The sequence below is a fragment of the Hyaena hyaena genome, unplaced genomic scaffold (assembly GCF_003009895.1).
Source record: "Hyaena hyaena isolate Hyena2069 unplaced genomic scaffold, ASM300989v1 scaffold_224, whole genome shotgun sequence".
NCBI classification, from domain to species: domain Eukaryota; kingdom Metazoa; phylum Chordata; class Mammalia; order Carnivora; family Hyaenidae; genus Hyaena; species Hyaena hyaena.
In genome coordinates, this window is record NW_024080854.1 from 2,113,882 (window position 1) to 2,138,922 (window position 25,041).

Genomic DNA, 25,041 nt, shown 5'->3' on the forward strand with positions numbered 1-25,041 from the left:
AAAATGTCAATACTATCCAAAACAATTTACATATTCAATGCAATCCCTATCAAAATAACATCAGCTTTCTTCACAGAGCCTAAACAAATGATTCCAAAATTTGTATGGAACCAGAAAAGACCCTGAATAGCCAAAGCAATCCTGAAAAAGAAAACCAAAGTTGGAGGCATCACAATTCCAGACTTCAAGCTGCATTACAAAGCTGTGATCATCAAGACAGTATGGTACCGGCACAAACACAGACACATAGATCAATGGAACAGAATAGAAAACCTAGAAATGGACCCACAAATGTATGGCCAAATAATCTTCAACAAAGCAGGAAAGAGTATGCGATGGAAAAAAGACAGTCTCTTTAGCAAACGGTGTTGGGAAAACTGTCCAGTGACATGAACAATACACCTGGACCACTTTCTTATACAATACACAAAATAAAGTCAAAATAGATGAAAAACCTAAATGTGAGACAGAAGAACATCAAAATCCTAAAGGAGAAAAGCAGCAGCAACTTCTTTGACCTCAGCCACAGCAACTTCTTACTATACATGTCTCTGGAGGCAAGGGAAAGAAAAGCAAACATGAACTACTGAGAACTCATCAAAACAAAAAGCTGGACAGTGAAGGAAACAATCAACAATACTAAAAGGCAACCAGTGAGATGGGAGAAGGTATTTGCAAAAGACGTATCGGATAAAGGTTAATATCCAAAATCTATAAAGACCTTAATAAAACTCAACACCCTAAAACCAAATAATCCAGTGAAGAAATGGGCAAAAGACATGAAAAGACACTTCAAAAGAAGACACTACAGATGGCTAACAGACACATGAAAAGATGCTCAACATCACTCATCATCAGGGAAATACAAATCAAAACCACACTGAGATACCACTTCATACCTGTCAAAACAGCTAAAATTAACAACTCAGGAAACAACAGAGGTTGGCGAGGATATGGGGAAAGGGGAACCTCTTTGCACTGTTGGTGGGAATGCAAACTGGTACGGTTGGAGGTTCCTCAAAAAATTAAAAACAGAACTACCATAAAACCCAGCAATTGCACTACTAGGTATTTATCCAAAGGATACAATAATGCTAGTTTGAAGGGGCACATACACCCCCAATGTTTCTAGAAGTACTAACAACAACCAAATTGTGGAAAGACTCCAAGTGTCCACCAACTGATGAGTCTATAAAGAATATGTGGTATATATATATGCAATTAAATATTACTCAGCAATTAAAAAAAAATAAAAAAATAAAAAAAAATAAAAAAAAAATAAAAGAGAAAATCGAAGCTCAAAAAAAAAAAAATATTACTCAGCAATTAAAAGAATGAAGTCTTGCCATTTGCAACAACATGGATAGACCAAGAGTGTATTATACGAAGTGAAATAAGTCACTCAGAGAAAGATAAATATAGGATTTAATGTATGTGAAATTTAAGAAATAAAACAGATGAACATACAGGAATGGAAGGAAAAATAAAAGAGAGAGAGGGAGGCAAACCATTAGAGTCTCTTAAATATGGAGAACAAACTGAGGGTTGCTGGATAGGTGTTAGGTGGGGGAATGGGCCAAATGGGTAATGGGCATTAAGGAGCGCACTTGTTGAGATGGGCACTGGGTGTTATATGTAAGTGATGAATCACAAAATTCTACTCCTGAAATTATTACTATACTATATGTTAATTAGCTTGGACTTAAATTTTAAAAACCTTTAAAAGTGCTATGTATAACTAAGTTACTATACAATATTAGATTTAAATGAAAAAAATTGGATTCACTATTCATACCATAATAAATTCCAGAAGGATGAGGATTTAAATCCTATACCATGTAGGGGTACTTGAGTGGCTTAGTGGGTTGAGCGTCTAACTTCAGCTCAGGTCATGATCTCCCAGTTCATGAGTTCAAGCCCCACATTGGGCTCACTGCTGTTAGTGCAGAGCCCACTTTGAATCATCTGTCCCCTTCTCCCTGCCCCTCCCCTGCTTGCACTCTCTCAAAAATAAACATTAAAAAAATCTAAACCAGAATTTAAAAAAAGAGTGAAGTCCAGTATAAGCTGGGAATTAGGGAAACTTTCCAAAAATGAGTCATAGGCAAAACGGATCCTCCAAAGATGTCCATATCTGAAACCTTAGACCCTGTGAATATGCCAGCAAATGGCAAAAGGGACTTTGCAAACGTTATGCTAGAATTTTAGATTATCAGTTTTATGAATATATTTAATAATTTTTATAAACACGTATGTATTTCTTTAGTATAATCTTTTAATAAAGAATAAGGTGTTAGTTAACCAAAAAACTATATTTACAGCTGCCAAGAGATTATTCTATATTATCCAGTTGGGTGAAATCTATCAAATGAGCCAAAGATCTTTCTCTGTCTAGAGTAAAAATATTGTGGCAGAAGAGAAGGTAAGAAAGTTTTGAAGTGTGAAAGAGATTTCACCTTCTGTTGCTGGAGGAATCCTCACGGAAAGCTTGAAAGGGAATGCAGGCAACCTCTAGGGGCAAAGAATGGAGTGGAGACCTTAGTGCCATAACCTCAAGGAACTTAAGTCCATCAACAACCTGAATGAGCTTGCATCGTATCTTCCCCACAGAACCCCTGGTTACCATCGCAGCCCAGCTCACAACTTGATTTAAGTCTTGTAAGGCCCTGAGCAAGAGGCTCAGGCAAGCTGCACTATATGTGGACTTCCAAACCACAAAACAGTAAAATAGATACAATGTTGATTTAAGGTGCTAAATCTATGGTAACTGGTTATAGCAACAATAGAAAATCAACACACCAACTTTCAAAATCCAGAAGTAAAAAGGGAAAGGTGATAACTTAATACTAAGATATTTTAGAGGGAAAAAACACATTTAGCATATTTTTAAGATATGACTAACAGAAAAATATTTGTAACTTACATGAATAAAAGTTTAGTATCTCTAATATATTAAGAACTTCTAAAATACAGTAAAAAGTTTTTTAAAAAAGATACACATTCCTGAAGAAAAATGGTTTAGTAACAGTTCACAGCAAATTAAAATCGCCCTGAGATATTTTCCACCTGTTAAATTCTGACAGTACATTCTATTGACAAGGTTGTAGCGATGAATACATACACTGCCAGTGGGAATGCAAAATAATAAAAGTCCTATAAAAGAGAATTTAGCAATATCTAATAAATATATAAAGTTACCTTTGATCCAAAAATCTCACTTCTAGAAATCTAAACCAAAGACATACACACACACACACACACACACACACACACACACATACACACAGAAAGATGAACGCACAAAGCTATTCATTATAACACTATTTATGATAACCAAGAAAAAAGAAGAAGAAAAAGAAGACTGCATACAATATAAATATCCATTAAAAAGGAAATGGTTCAATACACTATGGTACGTCCACATAATGGAGAAATGTACAACTCCACACACAATATGCTGATCTTCAGAATCTACTAAGAATAGAGACAAAAGTGGGCAAAAGTATGCTACCATTTATCTCAATGTATTTTTGTTTAAATATTTATAATAGTTATTATAGAGATAAGGGCACAGGAATGGAATTTAGATTTCCTTATATATGCTTTTCTTTGCAGAGTGAACTCTGGAACCATTAATTTTACATGATTATAAAACAAAAAGAGCTTTTAAAAATAATCATAAAAATCAAAGATATTATTGCCACATCCAATTACTGCCATAATAATGCAGTAATTATTCCAAGTGACGTTTAAAATTCAGTGTTTGTAACTGTACATCATTTGTAATAGGTATAAAAATGGTCTTTCAAAACAATCTTCAACTGTTTTATAATCATTATCAGTGGCAGTATTATTGAGGATCCAAAAGTCAGACATGTGGTATGGAATAAAGCAAATAAACAGATATGATAATAATTAATAACTAGGGTTTTCAACATAGGAGAATGGTGATATAGTAATGCTGATGAAAAAAAAATCACTCTAGACCTGAAATTGAATTGCCAATATCAGTATTAATTCATGATGTAGTTTCTATTTTGAAACAAAACAAAACAAAAAACAAGCATCAAACAAAATGACACAAATGGGAAAATATTCCATGCTTATGGATTGGAAAAACAAATATTATTAAAATGTCCATACTACTCAAAGCAATCTACAGATTCAGTGTAATCCCTATCAAATATCAACATTCCTCACAGAACTATAACAAATAATCCTCCAATTTGTATGGAACCACAAAAGGCCTCAAATAGCGAGAGCAATCTTGAAAAAAAAAAAGAATAAAGCTGGAGGTATCACAACCCCAGATTTAAAAGCCGTAGGAATCAAAACAGTATGATACTGGCACAAAAACAGGCACACAGATTCATGGAACAGAATAAAGAGTCCAGAAATAAACCCACACTTTTATGGTCAATTAATCTACAATAAAGAAGACAAGAATATACCATGGGGAAAAGGCAGTAAATGATGTTGGGAAAACTGGATAGTGACATACAAAAGAATGAAACTGGACCACTTACTTAAGCCATACATTAAAAAAAAAAAAACCCTCAAAGAGATGAAAGACCTAAATATGAGGCCTAAAACCACAAAACTCCTAGAAGAATATATAGGCAGTAATAACTTTGACATGGGAAAGGAAACCAAAGCAAATTAAACTATTGGGACTACACCCAAATGAAAACCTTCTGCATCCTTCTGCATGATGAAGGAAACCATCAACAAAATAACCTACTGAATGGGAGAAGGTATTTACAAATGACATATCCAGTAAGGAGTTAACATCAAATATATACAAGGAAGTTATATAACTCTACACACACCCCCTCCCAAATAATACAATTAAAGTATGGACAGAGGACCTAAATAGACATTTTTCCAAAGAAGTCATACAGATGGCCAATGGGTACATGGAAAGATACTCAACATCACTAACCATCAAATGAAAACCACAAAGACATAAATATCACCCTATACCTGTCAGAATGTCTGAAATCATGGAGGCGAGGCAAGATGGCAGAGAAGTAGGGAGCTCTGTACATTTCACTTGCCCGAATCTCTCAAACAGAGAAGGTCTGAAGCCATAGGACACTGAACCGGAGGAGTCTGGGAAGAAAAGAGACAGAGTGCACTAAGAAGACAGCCTCACAGGTGCATGATTATGAACTTGGGAAGATAAAAACGGGTCGGGACACAGAGACACGGAGGGGAGGGAGCCCCTTCATGGAGAGCCACAGAGAGAAGAGGGTTAAGAGAAAGAGCAGCTGAAATGGCTCATAGAACTGTCCCTGGAGAAGAAAAAAACCTCGGCTGGCCGGAGACAGAGAACGATCCTAACATCCCATCCCTAACCGCAGCCCATTCAGAGTGATCCTATTTCTAGCTGTGACACTATATTTGGGATGGATGCCCCAGTCCCAGGCGGTACCAGGAGACACTGGTCTGCTGCTCTCCGGCTAGATCCCCAGCTGGGAAATGGCCCCGCCTGTGGGATTACATTTCAGGCAGTATCAATAAGGCACACAGACTAAGATCTAGAAAAAAGAGGGGCTCGGGACATAGAACATGGCCCACCTTGGCTACGCCATTGACACAGGGAGATCAGACCCAAAAGAGTGAGTTGCAACACTTGGTTCAAGAAGGGACTGGGGCACCACCACTTTTCTTCCCACAACCACCAAGGCGGGGCCTCCAGGAGCATCCCGCAGGACACAGTGGAGGAGAGACCTGCCTACACCAAACCATGCCTATCTGCACTGCAGAGTTTTTTGGTTTTGTTTTGTTTTGTTTTGTTTTGTTTACCAGAGCCTGGGTAAAGATCATCACTGATGCACTGCCCTGATTAATTCTAGATCAATTCTTTCTATTCAGATATATTTTCCCTCATCTCATTCATATCCCTCCATATCCCACCCCTCTGCTGGACCGGGCACTTTGGTCATTGACTTGCTTAAACAGTCACATTTAATCCAATCTCAAGATGCATATTCTACACATCCATCATTACCGTCTTTTCCCTCTCTCTCTCTGGAGTAATCAGACTTTATATTTTCTTTGGGTAACATCATCTTCGTTTCTGTTTCCTTGCCTCCTAACATATTCTCCTCTTTCTCTGAATTAAGCCTCTTAGTCTCTCTGCCTGATCATTGTCCAATTTCCCTTTCTCCTCGCCTGTTATTTCTCTCTCTGTATATGCTATTCCATCAACACTACATACACCCTGCTCTTTATCTGGTTTTATGCTTTTAGACTCTCTTTTGGGTTTTTTCTTTTTTTCTTTTCCTTTTTCCCTTGGGGTGTGCTTGTTTGTTGGATTTGTCTGTGTGTTTGTGTACCTTTCTTCCCTGTGTGTCTGTCTGTTTTCCTTTTCAGGGGTCCCTCAAGAAACAAGCCAAAGTACACATGGTGGAGAGTCCCAAATACCACTAGGAGTAGGGAAATAAAATAACCAAAGTCTCAACAAGAAAGACCAAGAGACACCATTAAAAGAACACTTCCTGAACAGACAGGCCCTGGACAGCCAATGAGCCTTCTTTAATACAGCAGTACTCACAGGTTCAGACTGCAAAACAAGCTTTTAAAACTGACAAGAGACAAAAAGCTATTGCTGCAAAAAGCTATTGCTACAAAAACTATGGACCTTAAAAATAGTTGTGATGAATTAAAAAATGCTATAACTGAGGTGCATAATAAAATGGAGGCTTCCAATGCATGGTTTGAAGAGGCAGAGAGGATAATAGGTGAATTAGAAGACACAATTATAGAAAAAGAGGAAGCAAGAAAAAGAGAGATAACCTGATCCAGGAGCAAGAAAGGAGAATTCAAGAACTGAGTATTAAAATCAAACAGAATAATATCTGTATCATAGGAATTCCAGAAGAGGAAGAGACAGGAAAAGGCACTGAAGGGGTACTTGACAAATTAGAGCTGAGAACTTCCCCAATCTAGGGAAGGAAACAGACACTGAAATCCAATAGGCACAGAGAACTCCGTTCAGACATAACCTGAATCTATCTTCTTCATGACATATAGTGAAACTGGAAAAATATAAGGACAAAAAGAGAATTCTGAAAGCAGCTAGGGATAAAAGGGCCCTACATCCAAAGGGAGACCTATCAGAGTGGTTACAGACCTATCTATTGAAACTTGGCAGGCCAGAAAGGAATGGCAGGGAATCCTGAATGTGATGAACAACAACAACAAAAAAATATGTAGCCAAGAATCCTCTATTCAGCAAGGCTGTCATTCAGAATAGAAGGAGAGATAAAGGTCTTCCCAAATAAACAAAAACTGAAAGAATTCATCACCACTAAACCAGCCCTACAAGAAATCCTAAGGGGGACTCTATGAGGGAAATGTTGCAAGGAATACAAGGTACCAGAGACACCACCACAAGCATAAATCCTACAGAGAACACTATGACTCTAAACCCATATTTTTCAATAAGAACACTGAATGTAAATGGACTCAATGCTCCAATCAAAAGACATAGGGTACCAAAATGGATTAAAAAAACCAAGATCCATCTATTTACTGTCTACAAGAGGCTAATTTTAGACCTGAGGACACATTCAGATTGAAAGCAAGGGGATGGAGAAATATCTGTCATGTTACTGGAAGTCAGAAGAAAGCTGGAGTAGCCATACTCATATCAGACAGATTGGACTTTAAAGTAAAGGCAGTAACAAGGGATGAAGAAGGGCATTATATAATAATTACAGGGTCTATCCATCAGGAAGAGCTAACAATTATAAATGTCTATGGAACGAATACGGAAACACCCAAATACATAAAAAAATCACAAACAGAAACAATCTGATGGATAAGAATGTGTTAATAGCAGGGGACTTTAATATTCCATGTACACCAGTGGATAGATCAACTAGAAAGAAAATCACTAAATAAACAATGGACTTGAACAACACATTGGACCAGATGGATCTGATAGATGTATTTAGAACTCTACATCCTGATGCTATGGAATTCACTTTCTTCTCAAGTGCACATGGAACATTCTCCAAGATAGATCACATACTGGGTCATAAAGCAACCCTGAATAAATATAAAAGAATTGATATCATATTATGCACCCTTTCAGATCACAATGCTAGGAAACTTGAAATCAATCACAGGAAGAAGTCTGGAAAACCTCCAAAAACATGGAGGCTAAAGAATACACTAATAAAGAACTAATGGGCCAATCAGGCAATTAGAGAAGAAACTAAAAAACATTTGGAAACAAATGAAAATGAAAATACAACAATCCAAACTCTTTGGGATGCAGCAAAGGCAGTCCTGAGAGGAAAGTACATGCACTCCAGGCCTATTTCAAGAAATTAGAAAAAGTGCAAGTACAAAATCTAGCTGCACACTTAAAAGAACTAAAGGGAGAGCAACAGGAGCAACCCACACCCAGTAGGAGAAGAGAAATAATAAAAATCAGGGCAGAAATAAATAATATAGAAACTCATAACACAGTAGAACAGATCAATGAAATCAAGAGTTGGTTTTTGGAAAAGATAAACAAAATTGATAAACCTCTATCCAGGCTTCTCAAAAAGAAAAGAGAGAGCACCCAAATAGACAAAATCACAAATGAAAAAGGATTTATTACAACCAATCCTTAGAAATATAAGCAATTATTAGGCAATTGTATGAAAAATTATATGCCAACAAACTGGACAACCTAGAGGAAATGGACAAATTCCTAAACACATACGCACTACCAAAGTTTACATGGGAAGAGACAGAAAATCTGAAAAGACCCATAACTAGTGAAGAAATTGAATCAGTTATCAAAAATCTCCCAACAAATAAGAGCCCTGGGCCAGATGGCTTCCCTGGGGAATTCTACCAGACATTTAAAACAGAATTAATACCCATTCTTCTCAAGCTATTCCAAAACACAGAAATGGAAAACTTCTGGACTCATTCTACGAAGCCAGCATTACTTTGATTCCCAAGCCAGACAGAGACCCTTCAAAAGAAGACAACTGCAAGCCAATATCCTTGATGAATACGGATGCAAAAATCCTCAACAAGATACTTGCAAATCGAATCCAACAGCACATAAAAAGAATTATCCACGATGATCAAGTGGGATTAATCCCTGGGTTACAGGGCTGGTTCAGCATTCACAAATCAATCCACGTGATACATCACATTAATAAAAGAAAAGGTAAAAACCATATGATCCTGTTGATAGATGCAGAAAAAGCTTTTGACAAAATACAGCATCCCTTCTTTTTTTAAAATAGTTTTTGTCAAGTTGGTTTCCATATACCATCCAGTGCTCATCCCAACAAGTGCCCTCCTCCATGCCCATCCTCCCCCTCCCCCTCTCTCCCACCCGCATGAGCCCTCAGTTTGTTCTCAGTATTCAAGAGTCTCTCATGGTTTATCTTCCTCCCTCTCCCCCACTATTATCCCCTTCTTCTCCCCCATGTCCTCTGTTAAGTTCCTCTTAATCCTCCTATGTGTGCAAACACATGGTATCTGTCTTACTCTGCCTGACTCGCTCAGCATAACACCCTAAAGTTCCATCCACGTTGCTACACATGGCCAGATTTCATTCTTTCTCATTGCCAATAGCATCCCTTCTTAATAAAGACCCCTGAGAAAGTCGGGATGACATGATACTCTACATAGAAAACCTGAGAGACTCCACCAGAAGCCTACAAGAACTGATCCATAAATTCAGCAAAGTCGCAGGGTACAAAATCAACGTACAGAAATCATATGCATTTTTATACACCAATAATGAAGCAACAGAAAGATAAATCAAGAACCTGATCCCATTCAAATTGCACAAAAAAACCATAAAATACCGAGGAATAAACCTAACCAAAAATATAAGAGATCTGTATGATGAAAACTATAGAAAACTTATGAAGGAAATTGAAGAAGACACAAAGAAATGGAAAAACATTCCATGCTCATGGATTGAAAGAATAAATATAGTTAAGATGTCATTACTACCCAAAGCAATCTACACATTCAATGCAATTCCAATCAAAATTGCACCAGCATACTTCTCAAAGCTAGAACAAACTATCCTCAAATTTGTATAGAACCACAAAAGACCCCGAATAGCCAAAGTAATACTGAAAACTAAAACCAAAACGGGAGGTATCATCATCCCAGACTTTAGCCTCTACTACAAAGCTGTCATCATCAAGACAGTATGGTATTGGCACAAAAACAAACACACAGACCAATGAAACAGAATCGAGAACTCAGAAGTGGACCCAAAAGTATACAGTCAACTAATCTTTGACAAAGCAGGAAAGAATATCCAATGGAAAAAAGACAGCCTCTTTAACAAATGGTGCTGGCAGAACTGGACAGCAACATGCAAAAGAACGAACCTAGATCACTTTCTCACACCATACACAAAAATAAACTAAAAATGGATAAAGTACCCGAATGTGAGACAAGAAACCATCAAAACCCTAGAGGAGAAAGCAGGAAACAACCTCCTTGACCTCAACCGCACCAATTTCTTACTTTACACATCCCCAAGAGCAAAAATGAACTACTGGGACCTCATCAAGATAAAAAGCTTCTGCACAGCAAAGGAATCAATAAAATTAATAGGCAATTGATAGAATGGGAGAAGATAGTTTCAAATGACATATCAGATAAAGGGCTAGTATCCAAAATCTATAAGGAACATACCAAACTCCACACCTGAAAAACAAATAATCCAGTGAGGAAATGGTCAGAAGACATGCACAGACACTTCTCCAAAGAGGACATCCAGGTGGCAAACAGACACGTGAAATGATGCTGAGCATCCCTCATCATCAGGGAAATGCAGATCGAAACCACAGTGAGATACCACCTCACGCCAGTCAGAGTGGCTAAAATGAACAAATCTGGAGACTCTAGATGCTTACAAGGATGTGGAGAAACGGGCACCCTCCTACACTGTTGGTGGGAATGTAAACTGGTGCAGCCCTCTGGAAAACAGTGTGGAGGTGCCTCAAAAAATTAACAATAGAACTCCCCTATGATCCAGCAATAGTACTGCTAGGAATTTACCCAAGGTATACAAGAGTGCTGATGCACAGGGGCACATGGACCCCAATGCTCATAACAGTACTTTCAACAATAGCCAAATTGTGGAAAGAGCCTAAGTGTCCATCAACTGAGAAATGGATCAAGTAGATGTGGTATATCTATACAATGGAATATACATGGGAGTGAGAAAGAATGAGATCTGGCCATGTGTAGCAACATGAATGGAACCTAATGGTGTTATGCTGAGTGAAATAAGTCAGGCAGAGAAGGACAGATACCATAAGTTTTCACTTTTAAGTGGAACAGGAGAAACTTAACAGAGGACCATGGGGGAGGAGAAGGGGGAAAATAGTTGGGGAAAGGATTCTTGAATACTGAGAACAAACAGGGCTGATGGCAGTGGGGGAGTGGGGAAGGGGGTGATGGGTATGGAGGAGGGCACTTGTTGGGATGAGCACTGGATGTTATTTGGAAACCAACTTGACAATAAACTATGGAAAAAATTAATTAATTAATTAAAAAAAGAATGTCTGAAATCAAAAAGACAAGTAATGTATTTGCAAGGATATAGAGGAAAAGGAACCCGTGTGCACCGTGAATGGGAATGCAAATTGGAATAGCCACTGTGGAAAACAGTATGGAGATTCCTCAAAAAATTAAAAACAGAAATAGCACACAATCCATTATTTCTACTTAAAATGAAAACACCAATTCAAAAAGATATATGTACCCCTGTACTTATTACATTATTTATAATAACCAAGATAGCAGAAACAACCCAGGTGTCTATGATGAATGGATAAAAAAGATGTGGTGTGTGTACACACACACACACACACACACAGGAATATTAGTCATAAATAAGAATGAACTCCTGACATTTGCAACAGCACGGATGGAGCTAGAGAGCATTATTCTAAGTGAAACAGGTCAGTCTGAGAAAGGCAAATACCATATGATTTTGCTCATATGTGGAATTTAAGAAAGAAACGAACAAAGAAAAAATAGAGACAAACAAGAAAATAGACTCTTAAATACAGATACAAATGAGTGGTTGCCACAGAAGTGGATGGGGGATAAATACAGTGGATTAAGAATACATTTACCTTGGGGCATGTGGGTGGGCCGCATCTGACTTCATCTCAGGTCTTGATCTCATGAGTTTGAGCCTCGCATTGGGCTTTGGATGACAACTCAGAGCCTAGAGCCTACTTCAGATTCTGTGTCTCCCTCTCTCTCTGTCCCTTCCCCACTCATGCTCGCCTGCTCTTTCAAAAATAAACATTTAAACAATTTTAAATTTTAAAAAGAGTATATTTACCTTGATAAGCACTGAATAATGTATAAAATTATTTCATCATTATACTGTACACCTGAAACTAATATGTATTAATTATACTTCAATAAAAAAATAATAAAAATGGAAAGTACTTATCTTTTAAGAGATACAATATAAAATATTTCAAATAAAATGATCTGTTTAGGATTTGCTTCAATTATTATTCCAAGGGTAGAGTGTTGAAGTGGTAGAGGATGGAGTGGAAATAAAATTGACCACAACTGGTAATTGTTGAAACTGGAGGATGGAGAATTAGCTAAGGGTTCATTATTCTGTTCTCTGTTTTCAGACATGTGAAATTCCATAATAAGATTACTGTGGGGTATGTCTGTTTATGTTTAAACAAGGTGGCATAAATAAAAACACTTTTGTTAATATCTTTGTACACATTATGCCAGTGTTTATATAGGATAAATTTCAAGGTAAAGTAAATTGAGGTCAAAAAGAGAAGTATTTTTATGGACACTGCCAAATCCCTTTAAGTGTTGATTTACCAACAATATACAATCAACAATAAATAAGATACGCATTTCTGAAATCCTCACCAACAATCTGAGAAGTTAGATGACCTCCCAAGACCAGACGGCACAACGTAGAATAAAACTCAGATAATACACAGTAATTATTATCATATTGCCTGAGTTCGTTAACTTGATCAGTGTTTAAATCTATAGTTGAGTTCAGAAAAGAATAAGAGAACTTATTGCTGTCATATACTAGTCTTCTGAAATAAATGGCACTATTTCCTTGGTTATCTTATACTCTGTTCTTTAAATCTCTCTCTTCTTTTGTTGGCTTTGTGCCTTCAAAGGAGATGTCCATTCCAGTCTAAAATCCCCCAAAGGTTTTCAGGGTAAAACACATTTCAAGATGTCCAATGCATGGAAGAGTGAAAATCTTTTATGATATTGTTTGTTAAACTGACAGCTCTACTTAACAGGAGCCATTAAAATATTTACAAAGTAGCAGCTGTTCTTGTAAAAAAAAAAAATACAGCTTTTTGGAGGCATAAAAATAAACAAGTTGAAAAGTAGAAGGTAAGCTGTTTGACAGCTTCTTTGTGTACACTGAACAATATACAGAAAATTCTGATATTTACAGAGCAATTATACTATAAAGCCTTTTAAGTTAAAAGGACACAGACCAAGTAAGAACTGTTTACAAGAATTTTTCATACTGATCTTTTAAATAATTTAGAAAGCCCGCAGACATAACCCTTTGAGAAGTGCTAGGTTTTTGGTGTTTTTTCTTTTAAGTAAGCTTTGTTTTTAGAAGATAACTATATACATGTATACATCTATAAACTGAATTTAGCATATGGACTACCAGTTTAAAATCTCTGTTCTAGGAAAACAAAATTCTATGTAATTTCTGCTTTCAGCAGACAGTTAAGATTACCCAGTTAGCTGACTTTTAGCTCAAACACATAGTCAATCTGCCTACTGAACACAAATGTAAGAATATAAAGTAACAGATCACTAAGGCTAAAACCTCTCTATACTCTATCCTCTGGCTCCATCCCAAACAAAATTCTGCCTCTTTGTAGTTTGTTAGTTTAAGACTTTACACTTTATTTACTAGGTGGAACCCAATTACTACCCGTGCCTATAACCTTCCCTGAAATTAATAAGCTCACTATTATATTTTTAAGTAAAACACTAATAAAGCTCTATCTAGGACCATCTGACTTAAAGTAGTTAAGCATAAAGACTGTTAAGGGGCGTGATGGGCATGAAGGAGGGCACCTGTGGGGATGAGCAATGGGTGTTATATGGAAACCAACTTGACAATAAACCATTTAAAATTTTTTTTAAAAAAAGAATAAAGACTGTTAAAGCAATCCTTTTATTTTTTAAAATGTTTATTTTCAAAAGAGAGAGACAGAGTGTGAATGGGGGAGGAGCAGAGAGAGAGAGACAGGGAACTAGAAGCAGTTCTTCAGGCTTTGTCAGCACAGAACATGATGTGGGGCTCTAACACATGAACTGTGAGATCATGACCTGAGCTGGAGTTGGATGCTTAACCAACTAAGCCACCCAGATGCACAAGAAGCAATCTTTTTTTTTTTTTTTAAGGTTCTCTTTTGCCGACATTTCCCCCAACTGCAACAATAATCATTTGCTACTACTATGGATTTAACATTTTGTAATCAAGAAAGCACAATGTAAGCATATCTACCCTGGGGTGCCTGGGTGGCTCAGTTGGTTAAGCATCCGACTTCAGCTCAGGTCATGATCTCACTGCTGGTGGGTTCAAGCCCTGCATTGGGCTCTGTGCTGAAAGCTGAGAGCCTGAAGCTTGCTTTGGATTCTGTGTCTCCCTCTCTCTCTGCCCCTCCGCCACTTGCACTCTCTCTCTTAAAAATGAATAAATATTTTTAAAAAAAATTTTAAAGCATACCTACCCTGCTATCAAACTGTAATCTCATCAAGGAAAGCATTTAAGTCTTCTTCATGTTTATATCCCTCACTAAGTAGAGCAACCTGCATGGAGCAGACTCTCAATAAAAGTCTGCTTATACAAATAACCAAAGCTTATTTTCACATTTGAAAACATAACCACCTGAGAATTCCATTTATTGTCAAAGATCCATACAGTCTCATTTCAGCCTTATTAATAAGCAAAGAGGGTAAGTGGTATGGCACATGTAATGGTATTCTGGAAAATAAGTCTGCTTATAAAAGTACTTTCTGTAAACATTTTCAATCTTAAGATAATACTGACAGATGTCCAAGAATAATTTATTACTGCAAATTATTGGAAGGAGATAATCCAAACCATATGTATTTTGTAATGGACAAGAAAACTGTTAACAAGGGCAGTTGGGAATAAGACTCACTGTGAAAATAAATACAGTCTTCTTTGTCTATATTAAAGCTATTTACCTGTTACAGTTTTTGAGACTGTGGAAACTAGTGCCTTCACTGTGGAAGGAGCAATTTCAGCAAAACGGTGGACTATAGGAAGCTTCAGACCCTTGTTCTCCCATTAAGGCACCAACTTAACAGCTATAAGGAATAAAATACCTTTGTGAGAACTCTATAAGTTAGGGGCCATAGCTCCCACAACAAGCATAAACAAGAGAAGTGGTGGTTCCAAAGGAGTAAAATAATTCACTGTATTTTGTTCACCATATACAATACTCCTTACCTTAGTAGGGTCATACAATAGGAAGAATATCACCTAGTTACCAGCCCCTTCCTGGAGACAAAAGAAATAGGGTGGAACTTAAGAACAGTATTCTGGCTTCTCTGGGAGCTATAGAAAGAACTCATTTCTGTCTTGCCTGGCTCAGGGTGTTAGTAAGAATAACAGCAGCATAGTTTGGATATCAGGTTGGAGGCCAGTGAAAACAGAAATGAGTGCCTTGGTGCACTGGAACAGCAGAGGCTCTGAGCTCATGCAGGCAGGCACTAGGCAGAGCAAGAGAATAAGGGCAGAATATTTCAATAGAAACTGAAATCTCCTGAGAAGAAATGGGAAATCAAGACAGACAGGCGCGCGCACCCCCCCCCCCGCCACACACACCCCTGTATATACTAAAAGCACACAAATAGGGGCTCCTGGGTGGCTCAGTTGGTTAAGCGTCCGACTTCGGCTCAGGTCATGATCTCACGGTTCGTGAGTTCAAGACCTGCGTCGGGCTCTGTGCTGATAGCTGAGAGCCTGGAGCCTGCTTCAGATTCTGTGTCTCCCTCTCTGTCTCTGCCCCTCCCCTGCTCGTGTTCTGTCTCTCTCGTGAAAATGAATAAACATTAAGAATAAAATAAAATAAAATAAAAGCACACACATAATCCCAAAGAAGACATATCAGGAAAGGTCTGAGAGGCCTCAGAATCTCTAGCTAGTCTATTTGATGAAGGTCTTCCCCTGAACAAAATCAGTCCATAAACACTGGGAGGATGGCTGTTTTTTCAATGACAAAAATTTCAACAAAATACCATAAGACATACAAAGAAACAGGGAAACATGGCCTGATCGAGGGATTAAAATTAAGCCCCAGAAATTGAGCATAAAGAAATGTAGATCTATAAGGTTCATAAGAATGTAAAGTAACTGTCATAAGGATGATCAGTGACCTTAAAAAAAACACAGACAACTACACAAATCAGGAAAACAATGCATAAACAAAATCAGAATACTGCAAAGAAATAAACTTTTTAAAAAAAAAAACATTCTGAAGCAAAAAATACAATAACAGAACTGAAAAATGCACCACCACAGTTTGAAAACAAACAATTAGGCAGAAGAAAGAACTGGCAAACTTAAACACAGGTCATTTGAATCACTGAGTCAGAGGAACAAAAGGAAAACAGAATGAAGAAAAAGTAAATAGAGCCTAAGAGACTTATGGGACACAATCAAAGAATCCTACAAATGTATTATAGCAGTTGTAAAAAGAAAAGATAAGGAAAAAACAATGGCTGAAAACTTCCCAGATCTAAGGAATGAAATGAAAATACAAACTCGAAATCAATGAACTCAAGCTAGCACAAACACAAAGAGACCTAAATTATAACCAAACTGTTCAAAGTCAAAGATAATCTTGAAAAAAAGCAAGAGAAAAATGACTTATCATGGACAGAGAATCCTCAGTAAGATCAGCAGATTTCATAGCAGAAACCTTGCTGTTCAAAAGAAATGGGATGATATACTAAAAGGGCTAATGAGGGGCGCCTGGGTGGCTTAGTCGGTTAAGCGTCCGACTTTTGCTTAGGTCATGATCTCGCAGTTCGTGGGTTCGAGCCCTGCGTCGGGCTCTGTGCTGACTGCCAGCTCAGAGCCTAGAGCCTGTTTCAGTCTGTGACTCCCTCTCTCTCTGACCCTCCCCTGCTCACGCTGTCTCTCTCTCCTAGAAATAAAAAAAAAAGGGGGCTAATGACAGAAAAAAAAATGTCAACCAAGATTATTGTGTCCTATAAAACTGTGCTTCCAAACTGAAGGAGAAATTAAGATCTTCACAGATAAATAAAAACTGAAGGAATGTAATACTACTACCTGCTATACAATAAAGAAAAAAAAATACTAGAGAGTCCTGCAAATTGAAACCAAAAAGTGCTAGACAGCAACATGAAATCATATTAAAGTATAAAGTTATCCAGTAAAGGTAAAAACACAAATATAGAATCCTGTATTATAAGTTTGTTACTTAAATCCACTTTTACGGAGTATAAAATACAAAAACGCTTTAAAAAAAACCTATAAATCTGTGTTACTAGATATACAATATATAAAGATATAATTTGTAACAATAATAAATGGGGAACAACTATAAGGGAGTAAGGATTTTTGTATGTGATTAAAATTATCAGTTTAAAATAGATTTTTTTAACTTTTATGATACTTTATATAATTCAAATTATATCCAAAAGAAAAACTATAGAATACACACAAAATCAAATAAGAAGGAATTACAACATATCACTACGAAGAAAAATTCAAACACAGAAAAAGCAGTATGAGAAATAAAGGACAAAAAAGCTGTAAGGCATCAAAAACAAGTAACAAAATGACGATGGTAAGGCCTTCTGTATCAATTAGTTTAAATATAAGTAGATTACACTCCTAATTCAAAATACTTAGAATGAGTGGATTAAACAAACAAGATCCAACACTTTATTACATACAAGAGACTCACTTTATACACTGAAAATATAAGGATGGAAAAAGATATTCTGTGAAAATAGCAAGAGCAAAGCTGTCTGTGCTAACAGCAGTCAAAAAGACTTCAAGTCAAAATTGTCACAAGATGAATGGATCAAGAAGATGTGGTTTATCTATACAATGGAATACTACACGGCAATGAGAAAGAATGAAATCTGGCCATGTGTAGCAACGTGGATGGACCTTGAGGGTGTTATGCTGAGTGAAATAAGTCAGGCAGAGAAGGACAGATACTATATATTCGTACATATAGGTGGATTAGGAGGAACTTAACAGAAGACCATGGGGGAGAAGAAGGGGAAAATAGTGGGAGAGAGGGAGGGAGGCAAACCATTACAGACTCTTGAATTCCGAGAACAAACTGAGGGCTGATGAGGCGTGGAGGGGAAGCGGGGAGATGGGCATGGAGGAGGGCACTTATGGGGATGAGCACTGGGTGTTATATGGAAACCAACTTGACAATAAACTATAAAAAAAAAACTGTCACAAGAGACAAAGAAGTATATCATATAATGATAAAGAACACAGCTCACAAGGGGGATCTAACAGTATAAATATTTATTTAGCAAACACTGTAGCTCTTTATATGAAGCAAACACTGACAAAACTGAAAGGAGGAATAGTCAAAAAACAATAGTAGGAGACTTCAACACCCTTCTATCAGTAATAATACGAACAACCAGACAGAAGATGAAAAAGGAAATAGAGGGCTTGAACCACACTATACACTAACTGGACCTAACAGACACTCACACAACAATGTAAAATACATTATTCTCAAGTGCACATCGAACATTCTGCTGGACAGATCTTGAGTCAGGCAAACAAACAAACAAGACAAAACAAACAAAAAACATCCAAGTCTTAACAACATAAAAACTGAATTCGTAGAAAACATCTTTTCCTAACACAATGAAATAAAACTTATTAAGCAGAAGGAAAACTTAAAAATCTGTAAATATATGTGTATTAGGGTTCCCCAGGGCACAAATCGAATATATATAGAGATACACTGGGTCACATGATTATCGAAATTGAGAAGTTCCACAATACACCATCTGCAGGCTTTAGAACCAAGAAAGCTAGTGGTGTAATTCAGTCCAAATGTGAAGGCCTGAGAATCAGAAGTGCCAGTAGTATAACTCCAAAGTTATACTTTGGAGTTTTCTCAAGGCAAAGGCTTGAGAAAAGGGATCGGGGTTGAGTGCCACCACTGGTACAAGTCCCAGAGTCCAAAAAAGCCAATGAATGAGGAGTTCCGGTATCAGAAAGAAGGAGAAGATGGATGTCCAAGTTCAAGAAGAGAGACATACAATTTGCCCTTTCTCTGCCTTTTTGTTCTATTTGGGCCTTAAACACATTTGGATGGTACCTGCCTAGTAGACTTCTTTATTCAGTGTACTGATTCACATGCTAATTGCTTTCTGAACCCATTCACGGACATACCCAAAAATAATGTTGTATTGGCTATCTGGGCATCCCTTAGCCCAGTCAAGTTGGCACATAAAATTAACCATCACAAAATGGATATTAAACAACATACTTTTAAATAGCCAATGGGTCATTTTAGCCACTCTGAGAACTCTAGATGCTGGCGAGGGTGTGGAGAAACAGGCACCCTCCTACACTGTTGGTGGGAATGTAAACTGGTGCAGCCCCTCTGGAAAACAGTGTGGAGGTGCCTCAAAAAATTAACAATAGAACTCCCGTAGGACCCAGCAATAACACTGCTAGGAATTTACCCAAGGGATACAAGAGTGCTGATGCACAGGGGCACATGGACCCTAATGTTCATAGCAGCACTCTCAGCAATAGCCAAATTGTGGAAAGAGCCTAAGTGTCCGTCAACTGAGAAATGGGTCAAGAAGATGTGGTTCATCTATACAATGGAATACAACATGGCAATGAGAAAGAATGAAATCTGGCCATGTGTAGCAACGTGGATGGACCTTGAGGGTGTTATGCTGAGCGAAATAAGTCAGGCAAAGAAGGACAGCTACCATATGTTTGCATGTATAAGAGGATTCGGAGGAACTTAACGGAGGACCGTGGGGGAGAAGAAGGGGGGAAATAGTGGGGGAGAGGGAAAGAAGCAAATCCTGAGAGACTCTTGAATGCTGAGAACAAACTGAGGACTGATGGGTGTAGGGTGGAGGGGAAGGGGGGTGATGGGCATGGAGGAGGGCACTTGTTGGGATAAGCACTGGGTGTTATATGGAAACCAACTTGACAGTAAATTTTTTTAAATAAATAACCAATGGGTCAAAGAAGTCACAAGGGAAATTAGAAAATATCTTGAGACAAATGAAAATGAAAACACAATATACCAAACCTTTAGGGACACAACAAAAGCAGTGCTAAGAGAGAAGTTGTATTAGTAAATGTTTACATTAGGAAAGAAGAAAGATGTCAGATCAACAACCTAACTTTATACCTCAGGAACTAGAGAAGGAGGAACTAAGCCTCAAGTTAGCCAAGGGAAGGAAATAACAAAGATCAAAACTGAAATAAATGAAATGGAAGCCAGAAAAATAGAAATCATCAAGGAAACTAAGAGCTTGTTTTTAAACTTCAACAAAAATTCAGAAATCATTAGCTAGATTAAGAACAAAAAGACTCAAAACTAAACATCAGAAAGAGGGGTTATTACAACCAATACCACACCAGTCCTCTTCAAACTTCTGCAAAAAAACTGAAGAGGAAACAACATCCCATACGCACTCTATGAAACCATCATTTCCCTTTGTAGGAGTGCTGTCAATACTAATTCCATCTTTGACCCTACCATCTTGTTCATGTTCATTTGATTACCTCTCTCGGGGTTACATTTTCCAGGCCCCCTGGAGATTAATATACATACCTTAGGAGGGCTGCCAACGCTAGAATGAGGTGGGAGGCATGTTTTGGGTTCCTGTGAATCTGTCAGCCATAACACAGTCTTTCCCCCTTGTGAGGCACTGGTAGTGCCACAAAATTTAATAAAAGGTTAGCTGTCAATTAGGTGCATGCAAAGTCTTTGAGGTACGTGTTACCCTGTGATCTCATTACACCATCCTTCTTTGTGTCCCTTAGCTCTAATACAATCTGTGGACTAAGGTCTGGATTTTCTGGAGAATAACTATGTAGTTTCCATAGATCTCTTCCACCTGATTGCCCCATCCATAAATTACCCTGAATAAAACTCTGTGTATACTATATGGAATCACCACCTTTATATTCCTGTCTCAAAGTCCCTTCTCAATTTGGAGGATACTTTAATGTCCCTCCCCAGCTTTCTAGCACCCTAATACCAAAGCCAGACAAAGACATTAGAGAATAGACCAGTACCTCTGATGAATGCTGATGCAAATTCTTAGCAAAATACTACTAAACCAAATTCAGCAGCATACTCCAACTAATTTATTTCTGGAATTTAAGGACAGTTCAACCTACAAAAATAAGTTAATGTAATATGGCAGATTAACAGAATGAAGGATGGAAACAATATCCTCTCATAGTAAAAACTCAGTAAGTATAAAAGGAAATGATCTTGACATAAAAAAAGATTCATATTAAAAGCCCACCATTAATATCATAGTTAATAGTGAAAAATTGAAAGCTTTTCCTCTTGTAATCATGAGTAAGACAAGGATGCCTTCTTTCTCTATATCTTTTCAACATGGTGCTAGAAGTCCCAGCCAGAACAATTAGGAAATTGAGCCAACAGGGGTGGCTCAATTAGTTAAGTGTTTGACTTTGGCTCAGATCATGATCTCCAGTTTGTGATTTCAAGCACCACCATGGGCTTTCTTCTGGTAGTGCAGATCTGGCTTTGGATCCTCTGTCTCAGACCCTCCCTCTGCTCCTCCCCTGCTTACACGTATTTGTATACAAGCTCTTTCCCAGAATAAAGAAACATGAAATGAAAATGAAATGAAATGAAATGCACCCAAATCAGAAAAAAGACTCTTAACTATAAAGAACAAACTGACAGCTACCAGAGGGGAGTTGGGGGGGATGAGGGCGGGTAATATATGTGATGGGGATTAAGGAGTACATTTGATGTGATAAGCCTCAGGTGTTGTATGAAAATGCTGAATTCCTGTATTGTACGTCTGAAACTAATATTATACTGTGTATTAACTGGAATTTAAATGAAAAGCTTTTTAAAAATTTAAAAAAATGAACAATTTATAAAGAAAAATTTAAAAACAATTCCAATGAAGAAAAATTAAATTCTTAGGAATAAGCCTAAGGAGGTGAAACACTTATACACTGAAAAGAAGAAAACACTGCTGACATAAAATAAAGATGACAGTAAAAAGTAAAAAAAGCATTCCTTGTTCATGAATTGGAAGATTTACTGTTAGTAAATGTCCTTACATCCCAAAGGAATCTATAGATTTAACACAGTCCTTCTTAAAATCCCAATGACATATTTTGCAGAAACAGAAAAACCCATCCTAAATTCCATATGGTATCTCAATGGACCCTAAAGAACCAAAATAATCTTGAGAAAGAATAAGCTAAAGGACTCAGAGTTCCTCATGCCAAAACTTACAAAGCTACAGTAATCAAAACAATATATATAGTACTGGCATAACAGCAGACATATAGACTGATGGAATAAAATAGAAAGCCCAGAATAAACCCTTACATATATGGTCAAATGGGTATCCAGTCCATTCAGTAACAACAAGGGTACCCAGTCCATTCAGTGGCTGAAAGGACAGCCTTTTCAACAAACCATGCTTGGAAAACTAGATATCCATACTGAAAAGAAATGAAGTTGGGGAGCACCTGGGTGGTTCAGTCAGTTAAGTGTTCAACTTATGATTTTGGCTCAGGTCACAATCTCACAGTTCATGGACTAAACCACGTGTCAGGCCCTGAGCTGACACTATGGAGCCTGCTAGGGATTCTCCCTCTCCCTCTTTCTCTACCCCTCTCCTGCTCATGCTTTCTCTCTCTCTCCTCCTCCCTCTCTCTCTAAATTAATATTGTAAAAAAATGAACTTGGACCCTTAAATTTCACCATATATGAAAATTAAACTCAAAATGGATCAAAGGCCTATCTGAAGGACCTAAACTACCAAACTTTTAGGGATGAAACAAGGCGAAAGCTTCATGACACTGGATTTGGCAACAGTTTCCTGAATAGGATACCAAAGTATAGGCAACAAAAATAAACTGGACTGCACCAAAATTTAAAACTTTTATTCATCAAAGGACACTATCACCACAGAAGGAAAAGGGCAACCCAAAGAATGGGAGACAATATTTGAAAATCATATATCTGGTAAGGGTTTAATATGCAGAATACATAAAGTACTCCTAAAACTCAACAACCAAAATCAAACAACCTGATTTAGAAATGGGCAAAGGGACTTGAATAGATATTTTTCAAACAAAGAAAAACAAATGGCCAATAGGCACATGAAAATATGTTCAACATCACTGATAATTATGGATGTAAAAGCAAAACTATAACTGTGGAAAAAGTGGAGTGCTATTGGTGGGATTATAAAATGTTGCAACCACAATGAAAACAACATGGCTGTTCATTAAAAATTAAAAAATAGAATTTAGCTATGATCCAGCAACCCCACTAATAGGTATATGTCCAAAGGAATTGTAAACAGGGTATCAAAAAGATATCTGCATGCCCATCTTCATAGCAGAATTATTCACACTAGCCAAAAGCTGGAAACAACCCAAATCTCCATGGACGATCAAACTGGTAAACAAAATGTGGCATATAGATGCAGTGGGATATTATTCGGGCTTAAAAAGGAAGAAATCCTGGGGGATGCCTGAGTGGCTCAGTCAGTTAAGCATCCAACTCTTGATTTCTGCTCAGGTAATGATCTCATGGTTGTGAGATTGAGCCTAGCACATTGAGATCCATGCTGGACATGGAGCCTGCCTAAGATTCTCTCTCTCTCCCCGCCCTTCCCCTCTTCAAAAAAAATTAAAGAAATTGTTAAGAAAGGAAGGAAATCGTGGGGGAAAGGGAGAGAGGCAAACCATGAGAGACTCTTGAATGCTGACAAAAACTGAGGACTGATGGATGTTGGGGGGAGGAGGGATGGGCATGGAGGAGGACACTTGTGGGGATGAGCACTGAGTGTTATGTGGAAACTAATTTGACAATAAACTATTTGTAAAAAAAAAAAAAAAGAAAGGAAGGAAATCCTACCACATGGATGAACCATGAGGACATTATGCTAAGGGGAATATGCTAATCACATAAATACAAATACTATAAGATACCACTTATATGAAGTATCTAAAGTAGTCAGATTTATAGAAACAAAAAGTAAAATGGTGGTTATCACGGCCTAGAAGAAGGGAAAGAGGAAATAAATAGGAGTTGTTTAATGGGTGTACAGTGTCAGTTTTGCAAGCAGAAAAAAGTTTGGAAATCTGTTGCACAATAAGATGAATATACTTAATACTATTGAATTGAACACTTAAAAAATGGTTAACATGTTAGGGGCAACTGGGTAGCTCAGTCAGTTAAAAGCCCAACTCTCTTTTTTTTTTTATTTTTTTTTTTAACAAATAGTTTATTGTCAAATTAGTTTCCACATAACACCCAGTGCTCAACCCCACAAGTGCCCTCCTCCATGCCCATCCCCCCTCCCCCCAACATCCATCAGTCCTCAGTTTTTGTCAGCATTCAGGAGTCTCTCATGGTTTGCCTCTCTCCCTTTCCCCCACCATTTCCCCCCTTCTTCTCCCCCTCGTTCCTCAGTTAAGTTCCTCCTAATCCCAACTCTTGATTTCAGCTCAGGTCATGGTTTCAGGAGTCTGAGCCCCACATCAGGCTCTGTGCACTGCTAATGTGGAGTCTGCTTGGGATTCTCTATCTCCCTCTGTTTCTCTCTCTCTACCCCTCTTGGTTCATCCTGTCTCTCTCTCTCTGCCCCTCCTGGTTCATGCTCCATCTCTCTCTCTCTCTCTCAAAAAAAAAAAAAAGGAAAGGAATGGAAAGGGAAAGAAAAGGGAAAGGAAAGGAAAGGAAGAAA

At 37.7% G+C, this 25,041-nt stretch overlaps 1 protein-coding gene across 3 annotated transcripts in view; it reads left to right on the forward strand.

Annotated features, from left to right (window-relative positions):
• LOC120239070 (WD repeat containing planar cell polarity effector) overlaps window positions 1-25,041 on the forward strand; it is a 415,126-nt gene that overhangs the window by 329,220 nt on the left and 60,865 nt on the right. The window lies entirely within an intron of this gene.